Genomic DNA, 6,324 nt, shown 5'->3' with positions numbered 1-6,324 from the left:
TCTTATCCCCCACCCAGTCTTTCTATCTTTCTCTCTCACTCCTTTCCTCCCATTCTCCCCCCTCTCCCTGTGTCTCTTTCTTTCTCTCTTTTTCCTCTCCTCCCTCTCTCTTTCCCCGTCTCTCTCCTTTTCTCTCCCTCTCCTCCTTTTCTCTCCCTCTCCTCCTTTTCTCTCTCTCTCCTTTTTCTCTCCCACTCTCTTTCTCTCTTTTTCTCTCCTCTCCCTTTCTCTCTCCCTCTCTTTCTTTCTTTCTCTTCCTATCCCCCCTTCTCTCTCCTCCTTTCTCTCTCTCTGCCTTTCTTTGTATCCCCAGCACTTAGCACAGTGCCTGTCACAGCCTAGGCCTGGAATAAATGCTACTTGACTGACTGGAGCCCTGCTCTTGGAGTCAGAAGGCCTGCATTGTAGTCCTGGTTCTGCCACATCCCAGGTGTTCAAACTTGGGCAATTCATTTGGACCTCCTGGCATCTTGGTTTATTCATCTGTGATCCTAGGCTAATAATACCTTTACTACCTACCTCACATGGTTGTTGTGGTAACCAAATTAAATAATACGTACATGCAAAACACTTTGTTACCATAAAACACTATATCAATATTATTATTATTGTTGTATCCATCCACCTGGGAGGCAGAGGCAATGACTGGGGTGCCATATCAAGCCCCTTGGCGTCTCCAGTGCCCCTCTTTGGGGCCCAGTTGGTCTCAGGAACTTCAGACACTGTCTGCTTAGCACCTAATCCCTGACCCCTAGGGGCAGCTGCTTCCCAGGAGTCCAGGGGCCTGGGGTCTTTGGAACCTCCTTCTTGTCCTCCTCCCGTATTTGCTCTCCTCCTTCAGCCAGTGGCCCTCAGGATCCCCATCTTGGGTTCTGATTCAGAAAGGCATAGCCCTTTGTTTCTTCCCCTAGGGACCCAGGCATGCTGCCTCCCAGCACAATGCCCAGGATTATCACCTAAACCACTGGTCCTGGCTCGACTCCACCAGGCCGGCACAGCCTCCCGAGTCATGCCTCCCTTCTCTCCACCCCTCCCCCCCCTCCCTCCCAAGGCAGTTTCTCTACTCTGCCACTGGCAGCAGCTATGACAACCTTGGACATAAGCCATCTCTCTGCACATGTGTTCAAATAGGGTTATTTTTCCCTTCAAGCTCCTAACTTGTTAGCTGAGAGGGAGGGAGGTTACGTCAGAAAAGTCGCAGAATCACAGATGTGGATCTGAAAGGGTCATCAGAAGCCATCTAGATCAACCCCCTGAGACCCAGAGGAGTTAAGTGACTTGTCCAAAGGTAGGAAGAGGCAATGCCAGGATTTGAGCCAAGGTCCTCTGACCACAATCACGCCCAACCCAATTCACAGGTGTCAAAGGGTATGTGTGTATAGATGTTTGTGTCTCTGTGTATAGATGATCCTTTATGAATGTGTCTATGTTCATCTCTGTTTTTATATTTCCAGAACGAGTTGTGGTCTAGTAGATAAGGTCAGAGGACCTGGGTTCTTACTTCCTGTGCCACCTTGAACAAAATAATTAACTTCTCTGTGCTTCATTTTCCTCAGCTGTTAAATGAGGGGGTTGCAAAAGTGGTCTCTAAGTTCCCTCTTAATTCTAGAGCTAAAAGCAGAAAACGAAAGTCCACAAGTTTGGCAGACTCTGTTAGCTCTTTCTGCAGCTCCTGGTGGGTACATGTCTGCATGTACCGGCGTGTTTATACAGGACTGTGTGTGACTTTTTGAAGGGCAGGTCATTTCGTTACCCAGCCCCGCTAGTCCATTCACTTGGAACAGTGCTTTTATTCTCCATTTGGGTGCTGGTGGTGATGGGGAAGATGCCTTGGAAGCCAAGACCTCCTAACGCCTGTCTGCCCCTTACCTCCAGCTGAACAAATGCCCTGCTTGTCCATGGGGCTAGCAAGGGGCCACCCTTCACCAACCCTCCACTTTCCACCCAGGGGCTCAGGAATAATTGGGCCCTGCCGCAGGAAGTCTGGCCAGTTCGTAATCCTGGGGCGTGGGAAATGCCAAGGCCCATAGGCAGGGTGCCAGGCCCTGGGTGCCAGCCCACCAGCCCCTGTTGATCTAACAAGGCAGCTCTGAGCTGATACACACCTATTTACACCCTGGGCCTACACAGGGCTTTCCTCTCTCCCGCCTCCCCTTCCCCCCTTCCCTGCCCAATCCTCTTCCCACTCCCTCCTCCCCCCCTCCCCGGCGCCACCTAGGAGCACAATGGGGCTATTTTAGAGCAAAATCTCCTTTAAGAAGGAAGAATTCCCGGATCCCATCAGGAAGGCTCTGAGGCTTCTTATGTAAGCCTCACCTGGCCCCCCTCCTTCCCCCACCTCCCCTCACCAGAGCAGCTTCAGGCTGAAGGAAAGGGAATCCTCTACTCGCATAGACAAATACGTAGGGAAACCAGAAAACTGTTTGGGCTCCAATAGTAGCTCCACAGTGGATTGGCTTGTGTTGATAAGTGGTGAGTTCCCTGTCACTGGTAGTGTTCAAGGAAAGGCTAGCTACACGTCAAGAATGCTGTAGAGAGAGCTTTTGTATCACGTGGGTGGTTGGACTAGAATCACCAGTTCTTACAGGGTGGGGGTCCCTTAAACCCTTTCAAGGGATCCACGAGGTCAAACTACGTGTTTTCATAATAATACTAAGATGGTTTAATTCTGAATATGGTAAGTATTGATACCTATAACTATATAACTCATAAACAAAAGATCTTTGCGGGGGGGGGGCAGAGAGAGAGAGAGAAAGAGAGAGAGAGAGAGAGGAAGAAGAAAAAGAAGAAGAAAAGAGAAGAGAGAAACAGAGATAGAAAGAAAGAAAAGAGACAAAGACAGAGCTTTAACCTCTGGCTGGTGCAGTGGATAGAGCCCTAGACCTGGAGTCAGGAGGATCTTTGTTCAAATTCACCCTCAGACACTAGCTGTGTGACCCTGGGCAAGTCACTTAATCCTATTTGCTTCAATTTCCTCATCTGTAAAATTGAGCTGGAGAAGGAAATGGAAAACTACTCTGGTATCTTTTCCAAGAAAACCCTGAAAGGAGTCATGCAGAGTCAGACACAGCTGAACCAGTCGCATAGTTCTGTCTCTACAGTTCTCATGAGGAGATTGGACTAGACTTCCAGCTCTAGGTCTCCAGTCCTTTCATGAGGGAACACAGCCTCAGAGGATGCAGATAAATCCAGTTGGCCTTGATTTACTCGAGTCCAGAGATCTTTATAACTTAGAAACTCAACCTGAAATTAAGGGTCTACCTTGGCTAACTGCCCTAATTCTGATCGCTCTTCCCCTCTGGCTTCCTGTAGCGTATATGGATGTAGTGTTTGTTTTATTCACGTGTATCTGTGGATGTGTTGCTTGTTTTACATGAATTTTCTGTTCATCGGCGTGGGTGTGGACGTAGGTCCTTTTACCCATCAGACTGGAGGCTTCCAGAGGGTACCGATTGTCTGTCTCCTCAGACTGAGAGATCCCCGAGGGCAGCCTCTTCAGACTGTAAGCTCCAGGAAGGCAGGGATCATATCTCACCATTAGAGTATGGTTTTCAAGACTATGGTTGAGTCTTTTAGGGACTTACTCTATGTGTCTATGTGTATGTGTAGATACCCTCGGGCACCCTCCCCAGCAAAATTCTGCACTTAAAACTATTGCTGTAAATAGGTTTCTGGAGGCCCTTCAGAGGAGACAATTGATTCCCCAATTGTTAAATGAACGGGAAATCCAGGCTACCAACAATCATATGAAAAAAAAAAATCTCCAAATCACTAATAGAGAAATGCAAATTAAAGAGACTCTGAGGTTCACACCCATCAGCTTGGCAAAAAGTACCAAAAAGGAAAATGACAAACGTTGGCGGGGCTGCAGGAAAACAGGCATATTAATGTACTGCTGGTGAATTGGTCCAGCCATTCTGGAAAGGAATTTGAAACTATGCCCAAAAAGTTACTAAACTGTGCATACTCTTGGACTCAAAGATACTACTGCTAGGCCTATGTCCCAAAAAGATCAAAGAAAGAGGAAAAGGACTTATAAACTACAAAAATATTTATAGCAGTTCTTTTTGTGGTGACGAAGGACTGGAAATTGAGGGGGCGATCATCAGTTGGGAAGCGGCTGAACAAATTGGCAGCTAGGTGGTGAAGTGGATAGAGCATCTGAGCTTGGAGTCAGGAACACTCTTCTTCCTAAATTCAAATCTGGCCTCAGACACTTACTAGTTGTGTGACCATGGGCAAGTCACTTAACCTTGTTTGCTTCAGTTTCCTTTTCTGTAAAATGAGCTGGGTAAATAAATGGCAAACTACTCCAGGATCTTTGCCAAGAAAACCCCACAAGGGGGTCACAAAGAGTCAAACATGAATGAAACGACTAAACAATGTGAACGCATTGGAACATTTATTATGTCGTAAGAAAAGAGATGAGTTCAGAGAAACCTGGGAGGATTTGTATGAACTTATGCAGAGTAAAGGGAATAGAACCAAAAGAATGATTTATACAATAACAACATTGTAAACACATAAAACTTAGGAACTCTGATTAGTGAAATGACCAACTATAATTCAGAGGACAGATTATAAAGCAGGATTCTCTCTCTCTCTCTCTCTCTCCTCTCCTCTCCTCTCCTCTTCTTTCTCTTCTCTTTCTCTTCCTCTCTCTCCTCTCCTGATAAAGAAGTGATAGAGTCAAGATACAGAAAGAAATATACATTTTCAGATTGGACAATGTGAGAATTTGTCTGCCTTGATTTTCTATTTGTTACAGGGTATTTTTTTCCTTATAAATGAGGTTGGGGGCAGATAGGTGGTGCAGTGGATAGAGCTCTGGCCTTGGAGTCAGGAGGACCTGAGTTCAAATCCAGCCTCAGGACTTCACACTTACTAGCTGTGTGACCCTGGGCAAGTCACTTAACCCCATTGCCTAGCAAAAAATCAAACCAAAACAAACAAAACAATAAATGAGATTGGGGAATGGGAGAGAAAGTAAATGCTTATAAATTGAAAAATAAAATAAAATGGACAAAAAAGGAGATAATTTAGGCAGCCTTCAGAAGCCTCTGCCCAAACCCCAGGGAATGTGAGACCAGCTCTGGGATATCAGGTTTAAAGCTGAAGAAAGGCCCAGAGTTACTCATTAACAGGACAGTGACCCTGGGTGTAATCTGGACTGACCTTTGTGCCCCTAAGGGCTCAGGCTATACAATTCTTATCCACTCTTCCTCCCAATAAAGGGAGTGGGATTGGAAATATCATCACAGCAGCAAAGGCCCTGAAGTCTGTCACCACTCAACCGACTCCTCTTTGATCTGTGGCCTCAGGGTAGTTCCACTTAGTGCTCGATGTTCCAGTTCATTACACTTTCCCCTGTGCTTTCACCCTCCCCGAATATACATTTGCTGATGTCACAGACCCTTGGAAGAGACAGTCAAGTTTTGTCACCTGCCAGTGCTGTTGGGACACCGTGAGCAGGACAGCATCCCCGCTAACCGCTGGTGCATCTCTGTGACCCAAGGCTAGGCATGTGCTTGAAGGCCATCCTGTACTGAGGAATCCCTGACATTAAGCCCTAGACAAACCTGCTCTGTCATTTCCCCATTAGCAATCTGCACAGCCTCACTTATGACTTCCTCACGTTCTGATCGGTGAATTTTGCAGAGATCTTATATCCTTTCGGGCATATTTTTTTAGTCCTCCTCTTTAGACTTTTTTGCTCAAGAAATAAGAATAGGCAGAGGATTCTAGGTGGCACAGTAGATAGGGAGCCAGGCATGGAGTCATCTTCCTGAGTTCAAATCCAGCTTCAGACACTTCCTAGCTGTGTAACCCTGGGCAAGTCACTTCAACCTGCTTGCCTCAGTTTCCTCATCTGTAAAATAAGCTGGAGAAGGAAATGGCAAACCACTGCAGTATCTTTGCCAAGTAAATTCCAAATGGAGCCACAAAGAATCGGAAACGACTGAAAAACAACTCAACAACAAACAAGTAAAGCTTTTATCCCCTTCTTAGGAGCTTTGTGTATAAGAGTTTTATTTCCCCTCCTCCTATAGAGTCTAAGTTAGCATTTCACCTGTTGAATTGAAGAAAGGGGGAAAAACCATAAGCACTTTTATAAGGCCTTTGATCTCTTGCTTGAATGAACAGTCCAACGCCTTTCTTCTGGCACTTGCCAAATAATTGGCATTAATCCCATGAATGTAAACTAACCTTTGCATTTTGGCTTTTACCCCTTAAACCAGGCTGAGATCCCTTGTCTTTGCCCAGTCATTACTTCATAGATAATGTACATCTGGGCCTAGATTGCCCTTCTTGCATATGGCATCA

The sequence above is a fragment of the Vombatus ursinus genome, unplaced genomic scaffold (assembly GCF_900497805.2).
Source record: "Vombatus ursinus unplaced genomic scaffold, bare-nosed wombat genome assembly UNPS02014811.1, whole genome shotgun sequence".
In the NCBI taxonomy this organism is placed as follows: domain Eukaryota; kingdom Metazoa; phylum Chordata; class Mammalia; order Diprotodontia; family Vombatidae; genus Vombatus; species Vombatus ursinus.
Note: the sequence above shows the minus strand (reverse complement) of the source record.